Raw genomic sequence first — 14443 nt, forward strand, 5'->3', positions numbered from 1 at the left:
ATTTAAAAATTGACATGCACTAATTCCCTCATTTGGATTCATAAACATAGAAATTTAGAATTTTCGCCTAGAAGAAAAACTTGGAATTTGGGACCTCCAATTCCCAAGTTTAAATTCCATATAAATAAGTGTCATTTTCCAATTTCCATGATTGAGAGTTTAAAAATAACAAATTCCGTATCTAGTTTCCTTGTTCTTTTAGGTTAACTAAACAAGAAAATTTACAAATTTAGAAAATAAAATCCTATCATATCTTTATTCAAACATAATGTTAACGATATGTTAGAATCTGTGGGTGAAACTTCAAAAAACAAAATTGTTATTCTTACCACATATTTGTACTATCTCTCTAACAAAGGAGAAATACTTGTGTGGGACTCAGCTTATCACTAGACTTCGCTGAGTGGCACTACAACCCACTCAAAACTCGCCACGTGGCAAATTTTAAATATAATCTTTTTCCATTCTTTTATATTTAAAATTTTCATAATTATGTTTTCTACTAATTCTAATGTTTCCTTTTTTTTTTTCCTTCTTTCCCCCTATTTTGTTTTCTTCCCAAATTTCCCTCTAGTTTGTTTTGCCCTAGGTCTTTAGTACTCTCTTCCACTCCTTTCTCTTCCAGTTTTGTTTCTTGCTGTCCTTAAAAATAAAAAATAAAAAATAAAAAAATAACACCATGGAAAGCAACGAAGAATCTATAAGTTTCTTTTCATTCTTTATACAATAGTTGCTTTGATCATGTGAACTTGACATGAATAACCCACATATATAGGCGTATCAGGGTTTTTTTTTCTATTTAATTATATTTGATAGAGATGTACTTTCTTGAAAATAGAAAGCTACTATGATCCAAATAAAATGAAAGATAACAAATAGGTTATGAAAAAATTAATTTGATAATCTGGAGTGTGCACTTTGGTATTTATAGAGAGGAGAGAAACAATGGGGGAAAATAAATGTTTGTATTTGGAGAGAGGAGGGGGAAAGAAAGCAAAGAAATTTTTTGAATAAAAAAGTGCAGAATTTCATAAAAAGCAAGAACCACAACTGGGAGAGAGAAAGAAGTGGGAGAGATGGTGAAGAGAATGACAAAAAAAAGTGGAGGGAAGTTTGGGAAGAAATAAAAGGCGGGGGAAAGTAGGAAAAAAAGGAGAAAGAAGAAAAAAAATGGAAACATTAGATTGATATATATATATATATAATATATTAATTAGTGAAAAATAATTATGAGAATTTTAAATATAAAAAAATGATAAGAGATTATATTTAAGAATTGCCACGTGGAGAGTTTTGAGTGGATTGTAGTGCTACTCAGCGAAGTCCAGCGGCAAGTCAAGCCCCAAATAAGTTTTTCTCCTAACAGAGATAAGACCCACATGTGCTGGTTGCCCCACCGCTATTGGAGAAATGATTCAAATGTGCAAATTGGTGGTAAGTGTAACATTACTTTTTAAAATTTGTGTGAAATTATATTGGGACCCATATCTTTTATTTCTGTTTAGTTTTGATTAGTAGGTTAGAATGTTAATTTTATAAAATTTTAGTTGATAGTCAGAGTTCTATTGATATGTAGTTTAACTAATTGGACATTAAAGCCCTTCAAACAAAAAATTAAACTCATGAAATTGAAAAACGTTGTATAACCACTTAGTACTACGGTTTAACAGTATTTCTCTTCACTTGTAAGTGAGAAGTCTCAGGTTCGATTCTCGTCAATAGCATACTTGAATCACATTATTGCTAGCACATTGTGAGGCTTAGCTCACTCCCCACCAGTTAAGTGTACATAATATCGTTTATTCAAAAAACAAAAAGAAAAAAAGTTTTATAATGTAAGAGTTGTACAAAAAAGAAAGGGTAAATTACATTGTACCCCCTCAGGTTTCAATGCAATTACAACCTTATACAACATCTTTAAAACATTTCAATCTCATATAGTTAGTATTATTATTTTTTTTCAATTTCATATAATCGTTAAAAAATCTGTTAAGTTAACCGTTAAGTGATGATATGGCAAATATGGGTCCTCATTTGTGCTGATATGGCTTTCACATTTGTGCCACATGGCTAAACACTTAATAAAAGATTTAAAATATTAAAATAATTAATTAAAGCAAAGTAAAAAAAATAATAAATAAAATAAATAAAAAAACCCCAAAATCCCCTTTGTTTTCCCCGCCCGAGCCCACCCTCTTCTCCCACTCCCAGCATCCACCCCTTTCTCCATCCCCATCCCCATCACCCACCCCATATTTGACTGAGCATAGTCCTAGTCTCCGCCATCTACACTCTGATCAAGCCATTCCCTTCCATGCCCGGCCCCTTCATTGCCGCTTCGTTCTCAACCCCTTCTACACCGTCTATTACACCGCCAAGATCTGGATCTGCCCTTTCTGCTTCACCCGTAACCACTTTCTTCCCCACTACACCTCCATCTCCAACGAGAACCTCCCTGTCGAGCTTTTCCCCTAGTACACCACCATTGAGTATGACTCGTCCATTGAAAAACCCACCTCGCATCCGATCTTTATTTTTGTCATCAACATCTGCATGATCAAGAAGCTCTCGTTTCTCAAGTCTACTCTGTCTTAGGCTCTCGGCCTCCATCTCTCATATTTGGAGAGGAGGGAGTAGGCGAATGATTTTGGGGCGGAGGGGGGGGAGGGGGAAGGGGTGATGGGGGATTTTTGGGATCAGGTTGCTTAGAAGAAGAAGAAGAAGAAGAAGAAAGTGGATTAAACCCCAATGACTCACATCTGCAAGAAGAAGAAGAAGAAGAAGAAGAGGGAGGAAGAAAGAAAGAAAAAAAACCCCAAAATCCCACTCGAGCCACCCCTCCCAAAAATCCCCCATCACCCACCCCTGAAAATCCCATCTACCATAAAACCAGTTCAAAAATCATCTCAAACTCAAAGTATTAGTATTTTCAAAACTCATCTAAACTGAAAATCACCAGATTGCGGAGGGAGGAGGGTCACGTAGGGAGAGGGGGGGACGGGAGGAAGGTCACGGCCGAGGGGGGAAGGACAGAAGGAATAGGGGGAGGGTCTAGCAAGGAGGCCAACGGAGGAGGGTCCTGGCGGGGGGTGGTTGGTTTTTTTTTTTTTTTTTTTTTTTTTTTTTTTTTTACCTTTTCTTCCTCCTTCCTTTTCCTTTTCTTCTTCCTACTGCAGATGCAGGTCGCTTAATTTTTTTTTCTCCTTCTTCCTCCCTCTTCTTCTTCTTGCAGATGTGGGTCACTGGGGGGGGGGGAGGGATAGTTTGAATTTTCTTTTTTCTTTTTTCTTCCTCCCTCCCTCTTCTTCTTGCAGATGTAGGTCACATAGTTTCAATTTTTTTTTTTTTTTTTTTTTGTAAAAATTCAGCTTTTTTAAAAAAAATTTAAAAATTATTATTTTTGCCATGTGGCAGACAGTTGGCAGCTGATGCGAGAATTATACGCACACAAATTAAACCCTCTTTTTGTCAATTGTAGTATAAGTATAAGTAGGGATCGTTCTGGACCGGGGATTAGGAGGGATTGTTAATCACTTGGATTTGACTCAAAAACGTAAAAACAAGTTTAAAACGCTATACTAGACTCAAAGAATGCAAAACTTAAAATAAGATAGATTAAGACTAAGACTTAAACGAAATATAGGGGGGGGGATTTAGGTTTGGACGAGATTAAACTAAAATGGATAGATTGCAAAGAAAACAAATTGTAAATACGGATTTGACGGAAATGAATGGATGGGAAGCTAGCTAAGGGGTTCATCTCCACACATGTTATACTTGCATACAAAATGATTTCTTAATTGCTTTTCAATAAACCATGAATTCTCAACACCCCGGGTTAATTAGGTCCGCTTAAATTAACCGTCAAGTTTTCCTTAAGTTAATGAATTGGATGATTGCATACAACAACCCAAAGCATTCCTCACAAGTTCCCTACATGAATTGCATAATAGAGATACAAGCAAGAATCATTAAGCATCATGAAAACTATAAGTGTTGACGAGGCATTCGTTACTATGATTGCATGAAACTTATGCGAAGAATATGTTTAACGCGATTGTTTATAAGCAACCTCCACTACTTGTGAATATAAGTTCATAACTATTACGTGAAACTCACTTATATTCTAGCGTCAAATTCATGCATGAAAATTAAGCGTGAACTCTCAATAAACATACATAAATAGGTTATCAATCAAATAGTTAAACAAATTGAATTCACAACTTATGAAACGTAATTAGAAGTAATCAAATCATATTGCAAGCATAAACATATATTTCGAATCCCCCCTAGCCAAGGGGGGTTTAGTTCCTCATACGTACAAAACAAAGAGAATTGAAATTAAACATTGAAATCAAAGAAACGCCTAAACATTCCAACAACTCAAACTTGAATTGTATGAACGTTTAGGCCCTATTCTCTTCCTCTTCATTGTAGCATAAGGTCTAAGGATAGTTTGATGGTGTGGATGGTTTGGGGAGTGGTGGAAATGGAAGCAATGGAGGAGAAGTAGAAGGGAACCCACGGTAAGCTTGGAAGCATGCTGTTTTTGTGTTGTGTTGTGGTGTTGTGTATGAAATGAGATGGAATGGGGAGTGAATTGAAGTGTGGAATGAATGATGCAAATGAATGAAGTGTGTGTGGTTATATAGGAAGAGAATGGGTGAGAATGTGGCTGCAATGCATGTGAAAAACAGTTAGGAAAATGGGTGGAAAGCTGGAAATGCATGTTGCAGCATGTGAAAGCTGGAAATGGGTTGGTAGCCACGGCAATGAGTGGTGTTTTGGTGCTGGAAATGGATGTGGCTTCAATCTGAAAATGGGAGAGCATGTGCACGGCAATGATTTGAATGATTATGGAGGGATGTGGCTGAAATAGCATGTGGAATAGCTGGAAATGCAATGGGAGTGTGCACGGCATGGGTGTGTTTGTGTGTTGTGGCTGATTTGTTTTGTGAATTAAAGCTTGTGATTGAATGATTACAGATGCATGTATTTGAATTATATAATGGGAAAGTATGTGATTGACAACTAGGGTGAATGCTGGCTGCAATGATGAAGTGTGATGGCTGAAAATGGCAAGGGAAACTCACGGCAATGGGTTGGTTTGTGTGGCTGTTTTGTGTTGTGAATTATGATGAATGCATGTGTTGAATTGGTAGTGCAATGATGAAAGAATAAGTGCATGTGGCTAAATTGAATGAATGCAAAGTGAATGAATAATGAAATGGGAAAGCATGACCAAGGTGGAAATGCATGTGAAATGTTGGAAAGGGATTGGGAATGGCACGACAAAGACTTGTTGTTTGTGTGAAGTGTGTGTGAATGCATGTGAGTGGCTGATTTGTGGTGCAATGATGAAGAGTTGCATGTGGGTTAGGTTGGAATTGCATGTGGAAGGAATGAAGGGGAAGTCACGGCATAGTGTAGTTTTTGGTGCATGTGGCTGCAATGTTGTGCAATGATGGAGGAATAAGTGCATGTGGTTGAATTGGTGGTGAATGTGCATGGCAAAGAATGGATTTGGCTGCAATGGTGTGTAATTGGGCTAGGGTTTAAGTGCATGAAATGGACCCAAATTGCTCCCCCTTGCATGGCAAGGAATGGTGTTTGTGTTAAGCCCACGACAATGTGAATGTAATTGGGTTAGGGCCATTGTTTTGTGTCCTCAAGTGCATACAAGGCCTTCAATTTCATCCAACACTTGGGCTTCAAGCATAAGCTATCCATCCTTAGCCCAATAGTGCTCCAAAAGGCCCCAAAACACTCCACAATGCATCCTTTCGTCAAACACGTCTTATGATCCTGAAAACACACAAAAGAAGCATAAAAGACTAAAATAACTAAAGAAACATAACGTAAATGCACGAGAACAAGCCATTTAAGTCGCATGAATATGCTCCTATCAAACTCCCCCACACTTATCTTTTGCTAGTCCTCGAGCAAAACAGAAAGAAAAACAAAACAAAACGAAACGAAACAAAACAAGTAAAACACAACCTAAACCTTCCAACAATCGTCTTAGGGATTTCCAATGCACATGACATGTTAAAAATCATCATTCCCACAGATTTTAGTCATCTTCACACTTAATTACATTCTTAATCACAGTCACCACATACTATTTCACAATTAAGCATTTAAAACCATGTTTTGAATGTAGTAACATGCCTTAGAGAATTTGCTCAATTCCTCACAAGATATGCACTCAATTTTTACTCAGATTTTCTGACTACACACCCTACACTAAGTATATGTGAGAAGATTGATGTAAACATGAAACCGAACACTCACATATATGTATCACAAAGAACGCAATTTCTGGAGTTAATAAGCATGTTTAGATATGATCTCATGAATGGAATGCTACTACTTAGACGCGAGAACCAGTGACACCATATGCTCATACCAAGTTCAAACTCCACAAATTGAAACACATAACACTCAAGATTGAAGTCACGGGTTGTAATGGGGTTCGGGGCGTGTGGATAACAAAGAAAGGATATGGAAAACAAAGGTTCTTAAAGAAATAGTGAGCAAAGCACTTGAATCAACTTAGAATTCACTTTTGAATGAAAACTCAACTTTTGAACAAAAAGGGAGAATTTAGACAATTTACGGCCAGAATTGGTGTTTTGGACCCTTCCTTCAATCACTCATTCTTTCATTTTTTTCAAGCTTTTTTTTTCTTTCTTTCTTTCTTTTCTTTTTTTTTCTTTTCTTTTGAATCTCCAAACATACATAAACACTTAAACATTCTCTCCCCCACACTCATTTTCTTTCATAATGTAACTCAAAAGGAATTCAATTAAGTCATGCTCATTATCTTTTAAGAACAAGGGTGGGAATTGTCCTAAACTAGGCTAGGTGAGGAAAATGTGGGTAAACAAAGAATAAAGGCTAAACAAGGCTCAACGGGGTTAAAACTTACAACATATACGAAATATGGGAAGTAAGGCTATTTGGCTATGGTGGTGGTCACTACACAACTTCTTCTTGAATGGACTGGGTGCTAGCGCATTTTGTAGGGGTGGAGATCGTTTGTGCCAGAGCATTTTTAGATTGGGTGCCAGCACATTTATTTTGGGGTGGAGATGCTTTGGCCTATTACTGTTCATTAGGGTCTATTACTGTTCACTGAAGTGGATAAATGAGCTGGATGCTGGCGCAAAGTCTTAGGAGTGGAGTTGCTCTTAACAGATCAATGGATGGAAAATGGAACAGAGGTATTATGTTGAAATAAAATAGTACTTAAGGTATGAAAGTGCAATGTTTTAAAGATATTGTAAGGAATTGAAATAAAGCTTAAACCTGAGGTATGAAAGTGTAATTTACCCTAAAAAAAAGGATAAATTACATTTTACCCCTCAAGTTTGAGGTCAATTCAATTTCTTACAACATCTTTAAAACATTTCAATTTCATACATTTACTTATCATTTTATTTCAATTTCATACATTCGTTAGAAAGTGATGACGCGGCAAATATGATATCCACTGCTGACGTGGCTGCCAAATATTTACCACATGGCAAAAATTAATAATTTTTTAAGCATTTAAAATATAATAATAATTTATCCTATTATTTAAAAAAAAAAATCCTAAACATCTTCCTCGACCCCTTCCCCTTCCTCTTCCTTGCAACCCATCTTCCCCCTTTTCATTGCAACTGAGCGCAGCTCACACAATATTGCCCCAAATCACCCTCCATTAAATCATCCCCAATCCACCACCAAACAATCCAACCTCCGCCACAATGCATGCTAAGACCGACTTTGAGGTGACCAGCCTCGCACCGTCGTCCCCCACCAGATCCTCAGGTTGCCACCCCGTCTACTACGTCCAGAGCCCCTTGCGCAACTCCCACGATGGAGAAAAGACTGCCATGTTGTTTCACTCCACCCTTGTCATCAACCCCTCCGGTTCCCCTCCCCCTCCGGTTCCCCTCCCCCTCCTACTCCTCCATCGACTACCACTTTAGCGAGTCCTCCTCCACATGGTTCTCCGGGTCACTCAAACCCGAATCCCGAAAGATCAACCCAAATGACAGGCCCCACCACACCAGAAAGGTCGAAAGCCGTGGCAGGAGGAGGGGTTGGGCTGTGGGGAAGGGGAAAGAGTCGAGGTTTTTTATTTTTTATTTTTTATTTTTTTTATTTTTAATAATAGGGTAAATTATTATTATATTTTAAATGCTTAAAAAATTATTATTTTTGCCACGTGTTACATATTTGGCAGCCACATCAGCACAAATGTGGATCCTATATTTGCTACGTCATCACTTAACAAATTTTCTAACGGATGTATGAAATTAAAATAAAATGATAAATAAATGTATGAAATTGAAATGTTTTAAAGATGTTGTAAAGAATTGAAATTACCCCTAAACTTGAGGGAGGGTAAAATGTAATTTACCAAAAAAAAAAAAATAATTGAAACCCAGAAGCCCATTCCCCCGACCTACCTCCCTCTCCTCCACTCTCTTCACTTCCCCTCCCATCCAAAAACCTACCCCATCCCACCCCACCCCAACCTCCCCCGCAACCCCCACCCCCACAACCCCACCTCCGCAACCCCTCATCCACAGCTTAATTGGTTAGTAAATCCATTCAAACTAAGAAACTGCAAACCTTGGCTTTGGGGATGACTTTGACGGCGGCCTACTGGCCCTTGAGGTCACCCTTCTTGAACGTAGCTTTGCAAGTGTACCCAAAATGCCCACTCCCAACCTCTTCTCCCATCTCATACTTGTTCCCAATGTACTTGGAAAACCCGAAGCTCTTATCCAAGCCAGTGCAGCTTGGTTCGTCTTCATAGACCCGTGCCTCCTCGTCAAAACCGTTTCGGCGATGAGTTCGAGCTCACATTCGTTGGAGATGTCGCTAGAGACTTCTTGGATGGTCAGCACAAAAGTCGTAGCTAGGTCAGCATAAATGTGGCAGCCACATAGCATAAATACATAATTTTCTTTTAAAGGGTAAATTATTATAATATTTTAAATACATAAAAAAAAAAAAGGCCACGTGGCATAAATTTGGCAGCCAGGTCAGGATAAATGTGGCAGCCACGTTAGCTCTTAACAGACCAATGGATGGAAAATCTAAAGGATGTATTATATTGAAATAAAATAGTACGTGAAGTATGAAAGTGAAATTTTTTAAAGATGTTGTATGAGGTTGCAATAGACCTCAAACCTGAGGTGGTAAAGCGTAATTTACCCTAATTATTTTAATATTTTAAAATTTTTATTAAGTGTTTAGCCATGTGACACAAATGTGGCAACTACGTCAACACAAATAGGGATCCCATATTTGCCATGTCATCAATTCACGGTTAACTTAACAGATTTTTTAATGGTTGTACGAAATTGAAAAAAAATAATATTAAATGTATGAGATTGAAATGTTTTGAAGATGTTGTATGAGGTTGTAATTGCACCAAAACCTAAGAAGGTAAAATGTACCATACCCAAAAAGAAAAAAAGATTAAAAAAAAAAAAAAAAAAAAAAGGTTAAACAAGCCGTTATCACGTTCAAACACAACTAGTTATTCATGCTGCGCAAGGTCGGAATTGGGAACTAGTCTTGGACTCTTATATCTGACCTGAATTGTCACTTAATATGCATATTTGCAGGATTAGTAAAGCAAGCAGAGGCAATCTCATGGATTGGTGTTCGAGTCATAAACATGTCTACAAATTTCATACTAGTCCATATACTCTGCTTGAACAACAGATTTCATAATCTTAATTGATAAATTCAATTAACAACACATATCATATGTCACTAGGTGATGCACCAACGAATGGCTACCCGAATTGGACTCGACAGTGGAACAACTCCCTCCTCCAATGTAGCATTCAAGGGAAGGATGCACCGAAACTTGTCAAAACTAAAAAGATGCAAATCAATTTCATTATGGTCTTTCTATAAATGCCAACAAAGCGGTATCTACTCTATCTTTAGACAATAAATTAACGATCTAACTCCGTAGTTGATGCATCTGCAGAAAAACCCCTCTCCACCATTTCTTGAATAAATCTCACTCCCGTTGATGTCTCGTTGTTATTGATAAACCCTTGGATAATTGTGTTGTAAGTCCAACCATCTGGAGAACAGCCTTTCTCTTCCATTTCTCTAAGCAAGCTTTCCGCTTCACATATTAGCCCTGATGCGAGTTTTATACGCGCACAAATTAAACCCTCTTTTTGTCAATTGTAGTGAAGTGTGTAAGTAGGGATCGTTCTGGACCGGGGATTAGGAGGGATTGTTAACCACTTGGATTTGACTTCAAAAACGTAAAAACAAGTTATAAACGCTATACTAGACTCAAAGAATGCAAAACTTAAAATAAGATAGATTAAGACTAAGACTTAAACGAAATATGGGGGGGGGGATTTAGGTTTGGACGAGTTTAAACTAAGATGGATAGATTGCATAGAAAACAAATTATAAATACGATTTTGACGGAAATAAATGGATGGGAAGCTAGCTAAGGGGTTCATCTCCACACATGTTATACTTGCATACAAAACGATTTCTAATTGCTTTTCAATAAACCATGAATTCTCAACGCCCCGGGTTAATTAGGTCCGCTTTAATTAACCGTCAAGTTTTCCTTAAGTTAATGAATTGGATGATTGCATACGACAACCCAAAGCATTCCTCACAAGTTCCCTACATGAATTGCATAATAGAGATACAAGCAAGAATCATTAAGCATCATGAAAATTATAAGTGTTGACGAGGCATTCGTTACTATGATTGCATGAAACTTATGCCAAGAATTTGTTTAACGCGATTGTTTATAAGCAACCTCCACTACTTGTGAATATAAGTTCATAACTATTACGTGAAACTCACTTATATTCTAGCGTCAAATTCATGCATGAAAATTAAGCGTTCATTCTTAATAAACATACATAAATAGGATATCAATCAAATAGTTAAACAAATTGAATTCACAACTTATGAAACGTAATTAAAAGTAATCAAATCATATTGCAAGCATAAACATATATTTCGAATCACCCCCTAGCTAAGGGGGGGTTTAGTTCCTCATACGTACAAAACAAAGAGAATTGAAATTAAACATTGAAATCGAAGAAACGCCTAAACATTCCAACAACTCAAACTTGAATTGTATGAACGTTTAGGCCCTCTTCTCTTCCTCTTCGTTGTAGCATAAGGTCTAGGGATAGTTGGTTGGGGGAATGGGAGTGAGGAGTGATGGAAATGAAAGATGGTTTTTTGATTCTAAGGGAGACTCACGGCTAGGAGAAGGAAATGGAAGTGTTTGTGGTGTGTTGTGTTGTGAATGCATGTGGATTAGGTGGAAAGAGGTGGGTGTGCATGTGAGTTGAAATGCATATGTTTAAATGGTTGAAATGTGTAGATGATTATGAGTATGATAAGTGATAAGTGTATGGTTATGATAAGTGATAAGTGTATGATATGATAAGTGAATGATATGATAAGTGAATGCTTTAAGTGTTTAAAAATAGGGAACAAAGCCCTTCCTTGCATGGCAAGGAAGGGAGACACAAGGAAACACACGACAATGTCCTAAGGTTGCAAGGAATGTTGTTTTCTAAAATGCGTAGGAGTCTTCAATGATGCTTAAACATGAGGTCTTTTAGGATTTAACTTTCCGACTTCAAGTCTTTAATTTCGTCCATCCTCTTGGCTCCAAGCATATGATATCCATTCCAATCTCTAATTTGCTCCAAAAGGCTCCAAAAGGCATCCTTTTGCATACCTTGCCCTTAGAACCTGAAAACACACAAAAGAAGCATAAAGGACTAAAATAACTAAAGAAACATAACGTAAATGCACGAGAACAAGCCATTTAAGTCGCATGAATATGCTCCTATCAAGCCCTCCATTACAAAATCCACTAATCATTGTATTATACGTCCTGGCATTAGGTTGAATTCCTTTTGATGATAAGCGACGAAAGAGATCCCACGCATATTCAACTTTTTCAGCTCTGCACAAACTATCAATAAGAATATTATAAGTTACAATATCAAAATCCAACTTCTTTCCCTCCATCTCTTCCAACAATTCAACTGCCTTGGGAAATTGTTGGTTTGTACACATGCCATGCAATAAAATAGTATAAGTTTGAATGTCTGGAAGTTGGTCACAAGCTTGCATTTGAGAGAACAAGTTCTGTGCATCTTGTGTTCTCCCCATCTTGCAAAACCCATCCATAAGAGTGCTATAAGTAACCGTATCTGGAACAACTCCCTTATGAGACATTTCCACAAAAAGCATTCGGGCATCATCTATCCTTTTACTTTTACAGTAGCCGTTTATCATTATGTTATAACTACAAGTATCAACCATGCAGCATTTGCTAAGCATCACTTCAAAAACCTTTTTCGCCTCATCCATTTCTCCTCGCAAACAGTAACCATCCATAAGCAAATTGTATGTAACTGTATTAGGTTTGATATCTCTTTGAATCATCATTTCGACCAGGCTCCTTGCTTCCTGGACCATACCCTCTTTACAATATGCATCAACCAAAACACTGAAGGTGCACACGTTTGGAAAGATTTGTTTACTTACCATTTCATTCAACAATCTTGTAGCTTCTTACCAATTCTCTACTTTGCAAAATCCATGAATCAAAGAGGTATAGGTAATGATGTTGGGAGCAAAACCCTTACTTGTCATTTCTGAGAACAGGTTCAGTGCATCAACAACTAGAGTATCCTTGCAAAGACTGTCAATAATTGTGCTATAGACAACTATGTCAGGCTTGCAAGCTCATTCTTCCATCTTCTTAAGCAATTGGATAGCTGCAGTGTTGTTACCTTTCAAGCAATGGCCCTTTACTAGTGTTTTGAATGTAACCACATCAGGCTTCCAAGTACCTGTCTCTATCATTTTGTTGAAAAGTGCTGCTGCCTCAGCCTCTCTACCCTCACAAATAAAGCCATTGATTAGAGTGTTGAAGGTCATGACAATTGGTTCAAAACCCAATTTGAAGAAGTTACCCAAGACTGACAAACCAAACCCCATTTGGTGCAAACGACAAAAGCAGTTAATGATAATGTTTAGGGTATAAGCATCAGGACGAATTCCGGACATAACCATTTGGTTATTCAAGGAGATGACTGCCGAGTAATGTTTCAACTTGGCAAGTTGAGTCAGGACTTGGTTGAAAGGGACAACGGAAGGCAGAGGACGCCTTTGAAGCATTTCGTCGAACATATTGAGAGCATCCTCAACATTACTGATTTTCACACGCTGGTGTTGTTGGGTGTTTCTAGATTCGGTTGATTTAGAAGCGCGAGAGTGACACAAAGCCAAGTAATTGTTGAAGAAAACAAGAACAGAAGAAGATTGAAGAAGACAAGGCAGCATACCTCTGAGTCTAAGTCTGCTGCTGCTGCCGCCATAACCAACCTTCAAAGAAGAAGAAGCAACAGCAGGTGTTGTTGCCCGCATCGTCTCCAGTGCGTCAGCGAATCCGTGCGTAAATCCTCTTTCCGAATAACTTTTGCTGAGGATGATTTATGGAGGCAAGAATCTGCTTCAACCTGTTAGCACGACTTTGTTTTTTTTTATTAGCTTTAATAACGAGCGATTTTCCTATTTTTGGTGAAAACCGACTCATTCACTGTTCCCAAAGGCTTCATACAAAATAATTGCACATAAAAGCCCTTCAAACAAAAAAATACAACTCTTGAAACAAGGGAACCGGATTCTTTCTGGACTCAACGGAACTGAGTTCAAGAATTAAATGATTCAGACCGTTAAAATTTGATTCAACGGCTATAATTATTATAATTTTTAGAGGAGCCTCCTGTTTGTAGCCGTTGAATCAAATTTTAACGGTCAAGATTATTTAATCATTAAGCTCAGTTCCTTTGGATCCAGAGAGTATCTGGGTCCTTGAAGAAGGTTGTGTAATGTAAGAGTAAAACAGTAAATTGAAAAGTTTTTTTTTTAATTTCAAAAATTAAAAAGTAAAAAACAAACAAGCAGTTATCACATCCAAACACGATTAGTTTTTTATTATTTCTCTTAATTTGTAAGTGAGGGATCTTATGTTTGATTGTCGTCAAAGGCAAATTTAAACCACATTATTGCTAATTACTAGCCCATGATAAGGTTTAGCTCATTCTCCCACCTTTTTAGTGCAGATAATATTATTTGTTAAAAAAAAAACACGACTAGTTTTTCACGCTGCTCAAGGTTGGTATTTGGAACTAGTCTTCTACTTTTCTGTATAATTTTTCATCTGAAACCCGCAATCCGGAAAACAAAAACTGAGGATTTACACAAATAGGTGAATATTTTCTGTATTTTGATTAACATAGTGTTCATGAATTCTACTTTCCATTTCAAATAAATGAATGTCGAACTAAAGGACCACGGCGTGATTGAATTATGTACAATATTTTGTCCAAACAAGTACACAAAAATGGTA

At 37.4% G+C, this 14443-nt stretch overlaps 1 pseudogene; it reads right to left on the minus strand.

The window, feature by feature from the left end:
- Positions 1 to 9921: 9921 nt before the first annotated feature.
- On the minus strand, positions 9922 to 13458 carry LOC125468536 (annotated as a pseudogene).
- Positions 13459 to 14443: the final 985 nt, after the last annotated feature.

Source organism: the organism of the source record quoted next, unplaced genomic scaffold, assembly GCF_019419815.1.
Source record: "Pyrus x bretschneideri cultivar Hongxiangsu unplaced genomic scaffold, Pyrus_bretschneideri_v1 Contig10, whole genome shotgun sequence".
Classification (NCBI taxonomy): domain Eukaryota; kingdom Viridiplantae; phylum Streptophyta; class Magnoliopsida; order Rosales; family Rosaceae; genus Pyrus; species Pyrus x bretschneideri.